This window comes from Callithrix jacchus, chromosome 1, assembly GCF_049354715.1.
Source record: "Callithrix jacchus isolate 240 chromosome 1, calJac240_pri, whole genome shotgun sequence".
Classification (NCBI taxonomy): domain Eukaryota; kingdom Metazoa; phylum Chordata; class Mammalia; order Primates; family Cebidae; genus Callithrix; species Callithrix jacchus.
The window spans coordinates 137,340,917-137,360,453 of NC_133502.1; positions in this window are offsets into that span (position 1 = coordinate 137,340,917).

A 19,537-nucleotide genomic window follows, 5' to 3' on the forward strand; every position below is an offset into this window, starting at 1 on the left:
CAAGCTATATGCTTAACTCATTTTGATCAACGTTTAAGTTTCATTATACTTACTTGACAGTAAAGTTATCACTTCTATGTCTAGTTGGGGTAATACAAATCTAAACAGGTGAAATCAAACAAAAATATTAAGAGAAGTGCAAAGAATGTTTTAAACCCATAGAAATACATTTCAACTAATTGGTTCCATATAGGAAAAATGGCATCTTTAAAGTCCAAAGTTTTACTTGATTACATTCTTTTGTTACTGTTATTTTACCTATATAATTTAGAAACTAACTGGGTAAATATTGGTTTGAGTAAATGGATTTTATTCAACATTCTCTTATGCTCCAAACATACACAATCTTTGTCTCTATATTTTTTACACACACACACACACACACACACACACACACACACTTAAACTAGAAATGATAAGGACAAACAAATTGTTATGTTCGAGGGATGTGGGATTACTCAAGTAAGGAAAGGTATCCCTGGAAAGTTATTTTCAGTAAGAAATGGTCAATTAAGTCAAGTCTGGGTAGTGTTTTCTTGAAGTTTCACTCAGATCCAACAGACAGAATTCTGGGCCGTTCATTCTATCACAGAATCAAAGTTGCCATAGCAGGTGTGAGATGGTCATTAGGTTTCACTCCCTTAAAAGAATGCATTTGTAACTCTGGAAATAAAAAAATAAATATATTACTAAAAGTTTTATATGGCTTATATTAGTAACACAAGTATAATAATGATTTTGGGGCCATTGTATGGTATACTTTGTTTAAAGTTGATTTGAATGATTAAATTTGACTGTGATATTAAATTTGCAAATGTTTTATCACATGTACAAGCATGGCTTAAGTTCATAGGACTATTTTGCTCATAAAATCTGTATATTTTCCTTGTTAAATGTTTGAAGTGATTAATATAATCAGATAACTAAATTTTCTATTGTAGATTGAAGTCTAAATGAATTTAATTATGTAAGTAGAAGTAGATGTTTAAACAGATTTTCATTTCTCAAATGTATAACTTAAACATAAATTGAAACCAAGTAAAATGACTTATCTTATTTTACAGTTAGTTATGTGATTAGAATGTTTAACTTCTCAAGAATAACTATATCTTGATATTAATTGTAAAAATTGAAGTATCTGTTTTAAAAGTAACCAGACCTATTTTTACCATGTAAAAACCATCCCTTCAGCCATTACAAAAAGATCAAGTAGACTTAAGTTAAATATCATATGCTATGATATATATTTTTGCATTATAAGCATAGAAATTTCATTTTTAATGTGAGCAGCAACAATGATATTCAACAGTTTTTTAAAACCCTCAGATTTCTAAATATAAACTTTTCTCAACCAAAATCTTAATTTATATTCTATGACTGAGAAGATTCTTAGCTGTAATATAAAGTATACTAAATGTCCCTTTGACCGTAGCTAATTGTGAAATGAACAGGTAAGAAAAGATTAATTATTTTTAAAACAACACCAAAAAACTATTGTAGGATTTGTTGTTTAATAAGATGAAATGAAAAGTAAGTAATCATAGCTATTTCAGAAAAAATTTAAACAAAAAACATATTATTTCATTTTTATACACTTTAGATATCTTACACTTTATGACTGTTATTTCCAGTTATTTCAAAATTTAGTCTAAACCTTACTACTTATTCAAAGAGGAATATCGTATCCTTCTTCCCTCTTTCTACCCTATCCCTTTATTCCTTTCTCTTCTCACTTGTCCTCTTTGTCTTTTTTCTTCCTTCACTTCTGTGGTTTTTTTCCTCTTTTTGTCATTCGTTTCTCTCGTTCTCTGTCCTCCTCACAGGTATCCCTCCTTCTTTCCTTCACATTCCTACTTTCCCTCCCCACCTTTTCTTATTTTTTCCCCAAATATGTATTTTTGTTGATGTGCAAGACATTTCATTTTAAAAATCAATTTGTTTTTGCAGCTTTATTGAAGTATAATTAACAAAATAAAATTATATATATTTAAGCTGTACAACCTGATGTTTTGATATATATGTATGTACATTATAAAATGACTGCCATAATTAAGTTAATTAACATATAAAACTATGTTTAGTCAAACAAAATGCCATATTCTTATTAAATACCTCTCAGTGTTCAAAAATTCAATATTTTGGGACTAAAATTTATTTGGAAAATATTATTCATAAAGGGTATTTCTCTAATAACTGGTTGCATGGTGGGAAAATAGCATTTTTTAAAATTGAGTGCTGTATCTTATGGAATTCTTTTTCTTTTTTCCTTTCATAATGTACAAAACAAATAGCTAAATATTAGTTGAGTAAGTTATTTTATTAAACTCCCCCAAAGCATACTCCAGAATTTGAAAAAGAAATAATGTTTACTAACGCTAGACTATGTAAAAATTTGTGAAGTACAGTTGCCAATTATTGTAAGGCCTTCACAGAGAGAAACAAGGTAAGCTGAATATATGACCTTAGATTTTAAGCAATTTAGGAATTTTCTACACATTAACCAATTTATTTCAAAAGGCAAATCTAATAAAACTGTGATTGCAGCAGTGACTTCTCACCATACCATTGGAAAGAAAGGACGTATCATAATAGTGACTTAGCTCACCAGTTTGGAATGACCATATATGCTGTTTACCCTCATGCTTCTTAACTAAAAATTTATACCAGAAATTCATTTCCAAATATAAAATAAATAAGTAAAATATATAATTACATTGTTTAGTATATTTTAGGTAATGTCTCTGCACCAGCCTAGAGAATATTGTTAGACTAAGCAGGATATTTTTAAAACAATAAGCTAGAGTCTATAGACTGACCCAGTTTACTCTTCTCTCCCTTTCCTCTCAACCTCTTTGATCTATTTATGACTTTAAAAGAACATGCATTAACTATTTCACAGAATTTTTAAAAAATAGAATAAAAGTGGTATTTATCAATGTATTGTCTCTCAACTCAAAGGTCACACTCGGTATACTCTGCTTTGTGCATAAAGGGGGACAGAACTCTGCAAAACACATTTCTTCCTTGCCAGCTGGTGCTTTGTTAGGCTGTACCAACAGGAGACAGAGTACAGGATTGGTGAAACCAGGGAGAAAAAAAGGGAATACACTTTTCTTGTTTCCTTATTGTTCTGGTTTTTGCTACTCGTTCTTCTTTATGCTTCCTATTCCATCAAAAATACCACCAAGGCAAAGCTTACTCATTTTGACAGTAAGCATTTGTATGGAAGTAGCAGTGGATTTTAGCCTGTAATTTCTCCAGTACTCACAGAAACAGACACAACGCACACCTTTAGTGACACCTTATTCTCAGAGGTGTAATTTCCAGGCCCATAGTTTCTTTCTTTTCCAATCTTAGAGACATCAACACAAAGGGAGCAGCATCTCCTATTTATAGAACCAAGTTCCAAGATTCTGAAGTTCCCTCCTAAAAATATCCTGGTTTCAATATTTCTCATGTCTTCTCTTTGCTCCCACAGTTCTAAGGGAAATAGCCATTTTCTGCAGTTGCTGTGCTCTAATATCTTATTGCTGCTTTTTACCCTTTTTGGATCTTCAATACTCAGTGAATATTTCTTTATAATAAATTCTCTTTTATAAGAACTGGTATGTTCATGTCTCTTGACTGGATATGCTCATAAAATAACCTAGTTAGAAATACCATTTCTTCTGAATCTTATGTTTCTTATTTTCACCCTAGTTTATTTCTCTTCATATTAATGATCTTTAGTCGAAGTACTGTGTTTTTCTACTTATTAATATTAATATTTTTCTTATGTCTCCTACTAAGTTTCAGGGAGGCAAAGATTTCTATATGCTCTGCTATTCTTGCAATCACTAGAACATTGCCAAATAGTAAATAAACAGTAAAAATGTATTGTATAAATAAATGAATGGATATATGATTAAAAAATCAATAAAGAAAATTGTAAATAATAATTATCTTAAATTTCCCTTATAGAAATATGCAGTATCATAATTAACTTTGAGAAAGCATCTTTCTCAGCTATCCTAGTACACAAAAACTTGATGGAATATCAATGTAGACAGAAAAAACTTATGAACAGAAAATAAAAAAGAAACCGAAAATTTAAAATTTTAAAGATTATTTTGATAAAATGTTAAATCCATTTTAAATGAAAGCATAAGAATGAAAAAGACCAGAATTACTGAATAAGTATGTCCCATATGAAATATTAGTTACTGAAAAAGAGGTTGAGAATTGGCAAGAAGATTGCTTAAATAATTGCCCTATTGACCATTTTATGTGTATAGTGTGATAAGTTTTAAAAGTATCCTCATAATAAGCATATGGACTCCAGTTCCTTACAGTTCCACCTACTCTCAATTGCCTTAAATCCAATCATTTTATTTCCTTTATTATGTGTCTGGCATCTGGTAACATTTGAGTTTATGACTCCTGTTTAAAGATCTCTGTAAATTTAATGAAAATGGTTTCACGAATACTTGTAGTCTTTGAGCCTTTATCCTTTGATAGATGTCTCAGGAACAGAATTGAAGATGTATAGCCCTTTAAAAATTAAAAGCTTTCTCTATAATACTACCAATATGACAAAATACAGCTGGTTTGCTCTGTGACCCAGAATAGTGATTCATTTCCTAAAATTTCCTTAACAGAGATGTGCCTTTATTCTGGGTTGCAATATAGAAGTAAATTTTATTTATGGGAAGTTTATTTTAAATTACTTCTCATGATCTCAACATGTCTTCATAATTTATAAAAATCTTTTCTGGAAGTAGATATCTGTATGCTAGTCCTTGTACTGGGAATAGGCAATACAACTTAGAATTGAATGTCTTGGTCCTCAAGGAACTTACTGAAATTTATGTTTTGAGATCATATATGTGTATAAGGTAATCTAAGAAAACTGCCATAAAATACACATCATAGTGTCCAAGTCTCCCTTGAAAAGGTCTATTATATATCTCCTTCAATGCAGAGTAGGTACAATAATCAAGGTAATCTTTTTCACCAGAAAACCTACAGCAAGTGTGCTTGTTTGCCCTATTATATATCTATATCTGTATCTATAATCTCTATCAATCATTCAAATATCTATCTTTTGAGAGAGAGAGAGAGAGAGAGATCTGAGATAGCAATATTGGTACACTTTATTTGGGATATTATTTATCAATGAAAATAATGTTCAAATTGGACATGAGGATAGATCTTCAATTTATTATCCAAGAAAAATGGAAAAGAAAAAAGGAAGAAGCAGCTCAGGCATCACTCTTAGCTCATCTCCCAGTCACTAGTCTTTGCTTGGGAAGGGTTGTTGGTATTAGGTTGTAAGCAGCCTTCTTTTTAATGTTTTTCATGAAAGAAAAAGCATTTTCTATTCCAACTCAGAGATTTCAAAATAGGGAAGAATATAGTGCTGGTGATATCTACCACTATAGCAAAGATAAGAGATCAGGAAAAGGCATAGTAAAGATAAGAGATCAGGAAAAAAGACCCGATTTAAACTAGGTATTTTGCTTTTTATTTGTTTTGAAATTAAAAAAATGTTTAATCCAAGTGTAGAAACCCCATGTTTATTACCCCTAAATTGGAACAACTTCGGATAGCAATATTTTTTTAATTTAAAAGCAGTTTCAAAACTTAAATGAAGGTATATGAAACCAATTTAACTACCGTTTGATAATATCTAGAACAGAGAAAAAGATCCAGTATTCATAAACTACTCAATGATGAATAGTGAGCTAGTTGCTTGCATACATTTTGTTTTATTTTGTGATTACAACAACTCTGTGAGGAGTGTTATTTCTATTCAAAATTTATAGCTGAAGAAAGTAAGATTTGAATATTGTAACGAATTTCCCAAAGTATGTGTTACACAGTAGAGTCAGGACTAAACTAAGGAGAGGCTAGAAGCCCCATTCCATGATTTTTTTTCTCTCTCTCTGCCTAGCTGTAAAATTAGGAAAAAAATATATATATTAAGTTTATTTCGGCTCTGAAATACTGATTCCTATTTAAATAATATCTCAAATAGACATTAGTAAAATTATGTATATCTTTTTCTATTCTTAGTAAGTTGATTTGTTAATATCTTTAATATAGACCTAGAAGAATAGATATTGAATTGTGTTAGTCAATGACATATATTTCTTACATGTTCTTCCTTGTGCCTCTGGATAACTTTTCACATTGTAGTGGCAAAAAATGGAAAATTAGGCATAACTTTAATGTAGATTGACTCTATAATCTCCTTTAAAGGATCTTATGCTACTGACTCTCTAAATATTTATATTGCTGCTTGGAGGGACAGTCAACAAAAAAAGTCTTCAGTAGCTGGAGGTATCACTCCATCCTTTCTTTTTTATTTATTAATTCTGTATTTTTATTTATGCATGTTTGTGTCTGACTTCCCCACCCCCATAGAAGGTGGAGGGCTCTTAATAAAGCTATTGTCACCTGTTTTACTGTTACACTTTTCCCCTGCTTCTCATTTCCTCTTAACCCAAAGTTATTTGTGGCATCAGACAGACCTTGTGCAGTTTTGTCTACAGAGCTAGTGGCACCAGAAAACTTAGAAAACACACACACACACACACACACACACACACACACCCCAGATTAGCCAGAGGGTATTTTTATTTATTAGGTTCCTGGTGTGCAATTAAAATGAAAATAACATGTTAAAACAAGTGCACATTGCTGATTTCAATCTGCCTGAACAACAACCATTTGCTAAAGTAAAATTCATACTGACATTCCCAGCAATGAAAGTCCTTACATAATGTATGTGACAACAGAAGGGAAATCTAAATTCAGAGAGAAATATTGGGTGAAAAAAATGATTGTCCTTTAAGCAGGTCAACAGTCAATTCTATAGCCTTCTTGCCTAAGAATAGACATACATGTAATGCGCTATAGTACTATTTACACTATGTCACTGAAATACTTTGTTACTGATTTAGAATTCAAATGGCCATAATTTCCTTAAAAGGCTAAGAAAAAAATTCCTAAGCATTCATATGTTCTTTATGTGCTTCTTAGTATTTTTCTCTCTCCTTAAATTGTTCCATAAAGGACATGTTCAATGAAAAAATGTAAGGCCTTTCAATGGTCCCTGATATCTTCTTTGAAAAAAAGTCTATCACTGTTTTGTACTTTTGATTATTTGACATTATTTTAATAATTTGGGCAGCCCCATTCCTCTATTAATGCTTTTCTTTCTTGTGTCTGCAACATTGGAAGCTTCTAGTTCTCCTCTTCTGACCTTCCTAAACTTCCTTTCAGGCTGGAGTGTAACGACGCAATCTTGGCTCACTGCAGCCTCCGCCTCCCAGGTTCAAGTGATTCTCCTGCCTCAGCTTCCTATGCAGCTGGAATTACAGGCATACACCACCATGCTCAGCAATTTTTAAATTTTATTTTATTTTATTTCTTTTTTGAGATGGAGTCTTGCTTTGTTGCCTAGGCTGGAGTGCAATGGTGCCATCTCAGCTCACTGGAACCTCAACCTCCCGGGTTCAAGTGATTCTCCTGCCTCAGCTTCCCAAGTAGCTGGGACTACAGGTGCATACCACCACACCCAGCTAATTTTTGTATTTTTAGTAGAGATGGGGTTTCACCATATTGGCCAAGCTGGTCTCAAACTCCTGACCTCATGACCTGCCCACTTCAGCCTCCCAAAATGCTGGGATTACAGGTGTGAGCCACCATGCTTGGCCAGTGGTAAATTTTTGTATTTTTTGTAGAGACAGGGTTTCACCATGTTGGCTATGCTGGTCTCTAACTCCTGACCTCAGGTGATCCACTTGCCTCGGCCTCCCACAGTACTGGGATTACAGTAATTATGCTTTTTGTATTTTTCTCTTTATTACATTGGAAATACTATTACCCCTATGTTTACCTCTAAGATTGAAGATCCAAATTTGTTCTATCATTCCAGATTTATTTTCTGAGTTTCAGCATTTCCAAGTATAGCTCTACTTTAAGTATAGCTGATATTCCACTGACATCTCAATTTAATGATTCATCTTAGATATCCAATTATTCACAATTAATTGGGGTAATTTTGTTCATAAAGTTGCTTACATAATAACTCCAGAGGTACATTGAGCTCCAGAATTGGTTGCATTAGCTACACAATGTTCTCTGCATTTCCACTCTATATGCCTTGGCTTTGACTCTCTCTTTAAGCTGGTACTAAGGTAGCTTCAGTTGTTCAGGGCATTATATCTAGACATACAATTGTTGAAAGTAAGGTGATGAACCAGCTTTTCAGATGACTTTTGTTAGAGACAAGTATTCTTACCCAAAACTAATCCCAACCTCACACCATCAATAGATCTCCCTTAATTTGTTTGTTTATTTTTGTTTGTTTGTATGTACTTTAAGTTCTGGGGTACATGTGCAGATCTTGCAGGATTGTTACATAGGTACACGCATGCCATGGTGGTTTGCTGTTTCTATCCCCCATCAACTACATCAGGCATTTCTACCCATGTTGTCCCTCCCCAACCTCTCCACCCCCCACTGTTGCTGCCTAGCCCCCCACCCGCCAAAAGACCCCAGTGTATGATGTTACCCTCCCTGTGCCCATGTATTCTCATTGTTCAACACCCACCTATGAGTGAGAACATATGGTGTTTGGTTTTCTGTTCTTGTGTCAGTTTGCTGAGAATAATAGTTTCCAGATTCATCCATGTTTCTACAAAGGACATGAACTTATCGTTTTTTTATGACTGAATAGTATTCCACGGTGTATATGTGCCACATTTTCTTTGTCCAGTCTATCACTGATGGGCATTTGCCAATCATGACTGGTTTAGACTAATAATCAGTGGTTGAGTGAATATTGGGGAGGCAGTAAGAATGTCCATGATTATAGTACCTCCTTTTTATTACTAACCTAGCAAAATTATCTTATCTTTAAAGGGTATAGCTTCTAAAGCTTTCTAAAGCTTTTTATGCCAACCAAACACTATTCATATAAATTTTACCATGTGCAGACTTGCTGACCAATATTTCTATATGTCTTAGCTGACATAAATACTTGCTTTATTTATTTGTAGAGGAAAACATTACATTGCAATTTAGACATCAAGTCCATTGGCCCCATAAGCCCCACAAGCCCTCACTCTAATCTGGGGTTTACTGTACACCTAATATCTCTGTATAAGTCCCAACAGGGGCATAAGAAGTCTTTGGCATTACCACTACCTGATCCTCTACCATTTCTATGTTCTTGTATCATCAGTGTCTGAGTGGCTGACAGAAGGTCACAATGTTTTCTTTTTCCCAGTTAAGTCAACAACCTTACCCTAGGAGCAAATCCAAAAGATAATATGAATTACTCATTTTGAAATATAGGACCTTTACTGATAATATGCATATATGTAGACTTTTTTGGGTAAGGAAATGCAGATAAGCATTTAAAGAAAAAGATTATACAATATTTAAAAATTATAAAATTTCAACAATGGTATAGCAATTTCATGGACTAATAGTCTATAATGGCAAAGAAGTAAAACAATCTATATATCCATTCATTACATATATACTCTCTCTATACAACATATTGGATCAATTTTTTTCTAGGATGTTTCTAGATTCTAGACACAAGTAACTCATATCTTCACATGAATGCACTTTATCCATTTTAACTTTTTGTCATTTTTCTGAAAAAATCGAGTTTGTCGCAATTATATTAAAATGACTCTTATTTCATATAAGAACAAGCTATTTGGAAACAATTATTTGTAACTGTATATGATTGTAGATCATATACACTTTTATGATAGGAGAGAAATAAGTATTTTTACATGATAATTGCATGAAATTCACATCAAAACTCTTTCTGAGAATCTCTGAGAAACATACTCATTTCCCATATGCTGATGAAAATTAAATAACTGTCAAAATGTTAGCTATATAGACATATAAGCTAAGAAATAAAAATTCTATATTTCAATTAAAAAATGTGCTATTTTCTTAGTAATGCACAAGTCTCTAGAAAGTTTAATCTGCCCAGAACTATAGACATTCTGGTTTAACTGAATCTTCAATGAAAAAAGGAGAAGACAAAGCACTTGCCATCCATTCGGGTTTGTTGTTTCACCGATGTCACTGAATACAGTATAAATAATAATGAGCCTCTGACTACTTCCAGCTCTTCTCAGCATTAAATACGCTTCTTGATGAATGGCAGAAATAATAAACTGACTTTCACTCTTGGATGTCATATTATTAGTATTTAGGCTCTGTTACCTTCATTATCTTCAACGTGAGACCTCTGAATTTTCCCTGGCATTTGGGAATCTAGACTCCATGAGAGAAGAAGACATGTAGGATTTAACCGTGGAACACTGAGAAGAATCAACAGTCAAAAATCGTGTGTTTCTCTTTAAGATACAGGACACAAGAACTTACTTGGGAGAGAATATGAGTGCTTTGTAGATGAAGACACAAAATCAAAACAAAAGGCAGACAGTTCAGATAAATGATCTGAAGCCTGTTGAAGTGACTGATGATAATTACTACAACACTAAATTGATTTTGTTATTTTTGGTTAAAAGAAGTGAAGCCTGCAAAGACACAATGAGCAAGGGATGTTTGCCTAGAAATTTCAATCACAGGCACAGTCTAGAATCAAGAGTAATACAGTGATTTTAGGAACCAATTCAACCAATACAAACCAAAGTTATTCAAAACAAAACTACAACTACAAATGTCACAAAGGCTCTGAGAATGCTGTATAGACCTTATATATGGGACACATTAGAAGCTTCAGCCTGGGGCAGACAGTGGACAACAACAGCAGTTAGAGCTGAAAGATAGCTTTCGATATTATTCCTACTTTTGCCTACTTACTTGACTAGTATAATCAGTGCCCTCCCTCATTGCAGGAAGCTACCAGGGCTGACATCTGCATAGGAAGGATGAGCAAAAGCCCTGCTAGGGCAAAGTACTGATAAAACTAAACAACAAGCTACACTAGGATATTCAATTCCTTACTCTCTCCCTGAAAACTGCTAGATGATAATCTAGAATGATGACATCATTTCTACTATGACATATAATTTAGCACTGAATATATTTATTTGTGTATTTGTATATGCATCTATGCATATAATATGTATATATAGTGTACAAATATGTAGCACTATATATATAGCTATATAAGTACAGGTGACTCTTGAACAATGTAAGGGTAAGAGGCACCAACTCTCATGCGGTGGAAAAATCCATGTTTAACTCTTTACTTCTGCAAAACTTAACTACTAATAGTCCACTGTAAACCCAAAGTCTTACCAAAAACATAAGCAGTTAATTAACATGTATTCTATATTTTATGTGGATTGTATAATGTATGATTATAATTAGGTAAACTAGAGAAAAGAAAATGTTATTAAGAAAATCATAAGGAAGATAAAATATTCTTGCTATGTGTGATGCGCCCCTCCCTGTGTCCACCTGTTCTAATTGTTCAACACCCACCTATGAGTGAGAACATGTGGTGTTTGGTTTTCTGTTCTTGTGTCAGTTTGCTGAGAATGATGGTTTCCAGATTCATCCATGTCACTATGAAGGACATGAACTCATCGTTTTTTATGGCTGCTTAGTATTCCATGGTGTATATGTGACACATTTTCTTTATCTAGTCTATTAATAATGGACATAGGGTTGGTTCCAGGTCTTTGCTATTGTAAACAGTGCTGCAATGAACATATGTGTGCATATGTCTGTATAATAGAACAATTTTTAATTATTTGGGTATATACCCAGTAATGAGATTGCTGGGTCAAATGGTATGTCTATTTCTAGGTCCTTGAGGAATTGCCACACTGTCTTCCACAATGGTTGCACTAATTTGCACTCCCACCAATAGCTTAAAAGTGTTTCTATTTCTATTTCAAAAAAAAAAAGTGTTTCTATTTCTCCACATCCTCTCCAGCATCTGTTGTCTCCACATTTTTTAATGATTGCCATTCTAACTGGTGTGAGATGGTATCTCAATGTGATTTTGATTTTAATTTCTCTAATGACCAGTGATGATGAACATTTTTTCATGTTTCTTGGCCTCATAGATGCCTTCTTTTGTAAAGTGTCTGTTCATATCCTTTGCCCACTTTTGAATGGGTTTGTTTTTTGTTTCTTATAAATCTGGTTTAGTTCTTTGTAGATTCTGAATAGTAGCCCTTTGTCAGATGGGTAGACTGCAAATGTTTTTTTCCCATTTTGTTGGTTGCCAGTTCACTCTTATGATGGTTACCTTTGCTGTACAGAAACTCTGGAGTTTAATTAGATTCCATTTATCTATTTTGGCTTTTGTTACCATTGCTTTTGGTATTTTAGTCATGAAGTCCTTGCCTATGCCTATGTCCTCAATGGTTTTGCATAGGTTTTCTTCTAGGGCTTTTATGGTGGTAGGTCTTTTCTTTAGATCTTTAATCCATTGGAAATTAATTTTAGTGTAAGGTGTCAGGAAGGGGTCTAGTTTCTGTTTTCCGCACATTGCTAGCCAGTTTTCCCAACACCATTTATTAAACAGGGAATCCTTTCCCCATTGCTTGTTTTTGTCAGGTTTGTCAAAGATCAGATGACTGTGGATGTGTGGTGTTGGTTCTGAGGCCTCTGTTTTGTTCAGTTGGTCTATCTCTCTGTTTTGGTGCCAGTACCATGATGTTTTGATTATGGTGGCCTTGTAGTATAGTTTGAAGTCAGGCAGCATGATGCCTCCAACTTTGTTCTTTTTGCTTAGGATTGTTTTGGCTATACGGGCTTTCTTTTGGTTCCATATGAAGTTTGAAGTGGTTTTTTCCAATTCTGTGAAGAAGGTTATTGGTAGCTTGATGGGGATTGCATTGAATCTATAAATTACTTTGGACAGTATGACCATTTTCATGATGTTGACTTTTCCCAACCATGGGCATGGAATATTTTTCCATCTGTTTGTGTTCTCTCTTATTTTATTGAGCAGTCGTTTGTAGTTCCCCTTGAAGAGGTCCTTTACGTCCTTTGTTAGTTGTATTCCTAGGTATTTTATTTTCTTTGCAGCAATTGTGAATGGGAGTTCATTTTGCTTTGGCTCTCTGTTTTTGGTGTATAGAAATACTTGTGATTTCTGCACATTGATTTTGGATCCTGGGACTTTGCTCAAGTTGCTCATCAGTTTCAGGAGATTTTGGGCTGAGACAAAGGGTTCTTCTAAATATACAATCATGTCAACTGCAAATAGAGACAATTTAATATCCTCTTTTCCTAATTGAATATCCTTTATTTCTTTTTCATTCCTGATTGCTCTGGCTAGAACTTCCAATACTATATTAAATAGGTGTGGTGAGAGAGGGCATCCTTGTTTAGTGCCAGATTTCAGAGGAGATACTTCCAGTTTTTGCCCACTTAGTATGATATTGGCTGTGGGTTTGTCATAAATAGCTTTTATTATTTTGTGATTTGTACCATTGATACCTAGCTTATTGAGGGGTTTTTAGCATAAAGCGCTGCTGAATTTCGTCAAAGGACTTCTCTGCATTTACTGAGATAATCATGTGGTTTTTGTCTTTGGTTCTGTTTATGTGGTGGATTACATTTATAGACTTGCATATGTTGAACCAGCCTTGCATCCCCGGGATGAATCCTACTTGATCATGATGAATAAGCTTTTTGATGTGCTGTTGCAATCTGTTTGCCAGTATTTTATTGAAGATTTTTCCATCAATGTTCATCATGGATATTGGCCTGAAGTTTTCGGTTATATTTGCGTCTCTGCTCGGTTTTGGTATTAGGATTATGTTGGTCTCTTAAAATGAGTTGGGGAGGATTCCCTCTTCGATATTGTTTGGAATAGTTTCAGAAGGAATGGTACCCGCTCCTCTTTGTCGGGTAGAATTCATCTGAAAACTCTTCTGGACCTCGGCTTTTTTTTCAGTTTGTAGGCTATTAATTGCTGCATTAACTTCAGCCCTTGTTATTGATCTCTTCAGGGATTCAACTACCTCCTGGTTTAGTCTTGGGAGAGTACAAGTGTTCCAGGAATTTATCCATTTCTTCCAGATTTACTGGTTTGTGTGCATAGAGTTGTTTGTAGTAATCTCTTATGGTAGTTTGTATTTCTGTGGAATCAGTGGTGATGTCCCCTTTATTGTTTTTTATTGCATCTATTTGATTCTTCTCTCTTTTTTATTAGTCTGGCTAGGCTAGTGGTCTATTTTGTTCACCTTTTCAAAAAAACCAGCTCCTGGATTTGTTGATTTTTTGAAATCTGGTGGGGAGGGTGGGAAGGGATAATGAGGGGAGAAATACCAGATATAGGTGATGGGGAGATGAAGGCAGCAAACCATCTTGCCATGTATGTACCTTTGCAACAATCCTGCATGATCTGCACATGTACCCCAGAACCTAAAGTACAATAAAACAAATAAAAATAATGAGAAAATAAAAAATTCTTGCTATTAGTTTATATGAAAGTGGATTATCATAAAGTTCTTTATTCATGTTGTCTTCATGTTGACTAGGCTGAGGAGGAAAAGGAAGGGGAGGAGTTGGTCTTGCTGTCTTAGGGGTGGAAAAGGAAGAAGAAAATTTGTGTATAAGTGGACTTAGTTAAAATCTGTGTTGTCCAGGGGTCAACCATAGATACATGTATATATTCACACTTACAAACTAAAGTTAATGGTAATACTGAAAAAATATGCATATGTATACATTCTTATTACTTATTAAATAAATGTTAGCATTAGTAAAATATGCCAATAGAGATATTATTAAGACATAAATGAAGACAAATAGCTAAGTCAACCTTAAAGAGAGAAATATAAAACGAAAATTGGCTGTAGAATACTGGTTGCTTTATACACCAGACACCAGGACATGTTGTAAAGTCATAGCAGTAAGAATCAGGTTATAACAAGAACAGAGAAATAGACATATGAAGCAGCACAAAAACTTTAAGAACACATCTATGTGTATGTAAACAATAAGACATAAAATTGACATTATAAGTTAATAAGAAAATTATGAGTTATTTAGTACATAATAGATTACTGATTCATTATAGAGAAAAAATATAAAACAAAATTTTATATGCAAACTAGACTATATAGTACAAACTCCATGGGAAAGTAAAATTAAAGAATTAATAGAAAACACAATAGGAATTTGTATCAATCATTGATCAAGAATGAGGAAAAAAAATTTTTATGTTCTCTATAATGAAAAACTCCATGACAAAGTTAATAATCATATTAGAGAATGGAAGAAGATATTTGTAATAACTGAAAGCAACAAGGAAGTTATTATTCCTTCTACTGTGCCAGTAACATCTACATATTCACAAGAGCGAAACAACAACTTCAAAACATTAATGGACATTATATTACAAACAAGTAGTTTTTAAAGAATAAATCTCAAAACCTAGCAAAAATATGACAGAATTATTTAGTAATGAGAGAAATACACTAAACAGAAATATAACTATCATTTTATACCCAGGGAATTAGTAAAAATAAAAATAAAAAGTAATACCAAGTATTGATATAGAGTATAGGTATCCTCACATCCTACAGATGGCAGTAACTCCAGAGAGCACACTAACACTATTTAGTTTATATTAATAGCCTAGGAAACAACAATTTCACAATTGAGTGCAGAGTACACATTTTTACATTATTCCAAAAGGTGCAGGCCCATGCATATTCACTGTGTAGTTTTATTAATAGAAGCAGAGAGGTGAAAAAAAAATAGAATCAGCCATCACCAGGAGTGTGAATAGTCAGATCATAGACAATTATTAAGCAGTTAATTACAACAGATGTATGTGATATTGGCAAATAAACTATATTAAACCACAGTTTAAGTAGAAATGTAAAATCCAGGCTAGAAAGCAAGGTAAAATCAAGGATATATTTATAGCACAAAATTCAGAGTATCACATCCTTTTCACTTACTTTTGGTAGAAGACATATTAGTAGACTGGTGGAGAGAAAAAAAATGTTTAACTATATATTCAGCATCCATACAGTAAAAATTAAAGTACTGATAAATTAATAATGAGATTTGAGCAATAAGAAATGAGATTTGTTCTGCAAGTGAGGCAGAGAGCTAATTCACATGCTTATCTTCAGAGAAAAAAATACTTTAGTGTGATAAACAATATCATTCATAATATAATCATAAGTTTTAAGGCCTGTACTTTATTAGAAACTCATGTCTCAGTCAAAAAGCTAACACTAAAGTACAGTTCAAAGTATAGTCAGTCAAACCTGCTGTACGGACAATCAAGACCTGAGACAAGAGCTTGGCTTTTAGCATTCAGCTTAGCTTTTAGCATTCATTAGAGGAGACAGTAGAACACATAGTCTTAGAAAACTTATACACACATATATGTTTTACTCTCTCCCAGACATTTAATAGGTATTAAGTCAGTTCAAAAGTTAAAAAGAAGAGTAGTTTTCATGCTTTAATATCAGTCAGTATGAGGGTAGAGTTGACATTTTGTTTTGATTCTTGAAAGAAATGTTCCATCCCTGATGGAATGTGTTACTGATGACTATTGATTCCCCCAAAATACCATCAGAAAAGTAGGCTAAAAATCAAAGATATGGCTATTAGTCCTAGCAGGAAATAATATCATCTTGAGAGAGTCTTAATAGCATACAAGATGAGGAAAGTCAGAGATTATTTGAAGGATTTTAGGAGCTAAGATTAATAAGTTTAAGAGGAGTCCTTCAGGAAGAAGAATGGGTTGAGATTTGATAGAGTTAATGATACAATGCATTTGGATTGGTGAGAATAAAGTGAAAATATGAGAGAGAGATTAGTGAGTAATAGGTTCATTTCCAAAATAAAGCAATATTAGTTCATAGTATAATCTCTGGAAGTTTTTAAGTCCTGGAACAAATATTTAATACTTTTTCTCAGTGTTACTGAGCAAAGAAACAGAAATGTATGCCCAGTCCTAGTAGCATCTAAATTAAGAAAAGGAATTACATTGCTTTATCTTCCAACCACTTTGCTCTGAAAAGAAAAACACCCAGAATCATTTCAGAAAATACTTTTTAATACTTTTATGCATACAAAACATAATTATGAAAATTAAAATGATAATGATGTAACATTATATACCTATTATAATGACATAACATTACATACCTATTAAAATGTCTAAAACTATCACATTCCAGCAGAAATAAAGAAAAAATGGCTAAACCTAGAAAATTGACATAGCAGTTCCTGGCAAGGATATGGAACAGCAGTAACTCTCATTTATTACTGATGGCAACACAAATGAGTTTGGCAGTTTCTTACAATGCTCAACATGGTCTTACCAAGTGATTTAGCAGTTATCTTCCTAGATATTTATGTAAGTTATTTGAAAATGTATGCAAATTCAAAAATGCTTTGTAATTTATTTATTCATAATCAATGAAAACCAGAAATAAATTGATATTCATCAATAGGTGAACAAATTATTATATTTGTATTCTTACAATGGAATATTTTTCAGTGATAAAAATTAGACTAATGAGCATATTGCTAAGTAAAATAAACAATTCTGAAAAGATAACATAACATATAATATTATATATATGAAAGTCTGAAAATGGCAAAAATAAAGAAATAGTCAAAATATCATTGGTTTCCAGGAATTTGGAAGAAGGAGAAAAATTGAATAGACAAAGTATAGGGAATATTTCAGGGTGGTGAAACTATTCTGTATGATACTGTAATGGTAAGTGCATGGCACTAGGCATTTGTCAAAACCCATAGGACTTGGGAGCACAAAAAAGTGAACATTAATTTATTTATTTATTTTTTTCGAGATGGAGTTTCACTCTTGTTGCCCAGGCTGGAGTGCAGTAGCATGATCTTGGCTTACTGCAATCTCCACCTCTCAGGTCAAGTGATTCTCCTGCCTCAGCCTCCCGAGTAGCTGAGATTACAGGGACCTACCACCACATTCAACTAATTTTGTTGTATTTCTAATAGAGACAGGGTTTCATCATGTTGGCCAGGCTGGTCTTGAACTCCTGACCTCAGGTGATCCACCTGCCTATGCCTCTCAAAGTGCTGGGATTACAGGCATGAGCCACTGTGCCTGGCCAAACTTTTTATTTTAAAATGTTAGGAGAATCCCAGGACAGAATGTAGATCTCATTAAGGAAAGTCAGAGAAAAGGTGCTGCTGACTTTAGTAACTTTGAAAATGCCTAAACTCTGTGACTAAAACCAAAATAAAGAATACATAGCATTGTTCTCTAATTGATATATTTTCTCATGGAGTACTCTGTATATACTGATGTAGTATAAATATGTAGCAAAATTGAAAAATCAAATGAATGGAAGATGGTGGGGACAAAAGTTCTTTCTTTTGATGTGTGAATTTAGCGATGAGTAAGGACAGGAGGCAGGAATTATCCATGTAGTCATGAACTATAGTTAGAGACATTAATATGAGTTCATCTTAGCTTAATGAAGATAGATATGTTTACAAGTAGAAATAATCATAGGTATATGTGAATACATGGGTTAGTAGATACACTCATATTTTCTTGCTATTTTACTGGAAAACCCAGAAGCAAGACTTCACCAAAAGAACCAAGCACATCCAGCACTGAATCTTGGATTATAATATATCTCAGGGGAACTAGGGATCCTTATAGAAATGGCCAAATCTAGGGAGGGGCAGAAAATATACAAATGGGTATGGAACATTTGATACTGCCGGAAAGTATAGACATTCTATAAAAATTCCATAATGAGGAACTCCTTAAGATTTTTACAGATTTTTTTAATAATTACTAAAATGACCGTGAATAGCCAAAACAATGTTTAGAACAAATGATGGAGGCATTACAATTCCCAATTTCAGAGCATATTACAAAGTTATAGTAATTATAACAATATGTAACTGGCATAGAAACAGACATATAGATTAATGGAATAGAAGACAGAGCTTAGAAATCAATACATATATATAAGGTCAACTTATTTTTGATGAGTGTCAAGAATACGCAACAGGAAAATGATACTCTCTTGAACAAATGGTGTTGGGGAAAACTGGATAGCCGCATTCAGAATAATGAAATTAAGTCTTACCTTAACACCATACAAGATCATGACTGTAATCTCAGCACTTTGGGAGGCCGAGGCAAATGGATCACCTGAGGTCAGGAGTTCAAAACCAGCCTGGCTAACATGGTGAAACCCCTTCTTACCAAAAATACAAAAAATAGCCAGGCATGGTGGTGTGTGTCTATACTCCCAGCTACTCGTGAGGCTGGGGCAGGAGAGTGGATTGAACACAGGAGGCAGAGGTTGCAGTAAGTCAAGATTGCATTACTGCTCTCCAGCCTGGGTAATAGAGTCAAAACAACAACAACAACAACAAATCAGTTTAAAATGGATTGAAGACCTAAAACTAAAACTCCCAGAGGAATACATATGAAAAAAGGCAAAATATGGGCTAAAGACTTGAGCAGATATTTTTTCCAAAGAAGACATATGAACAGTTAGATGAAATTATACTCAACTTCATCAATCATCAGGGAAATGCAATTTAA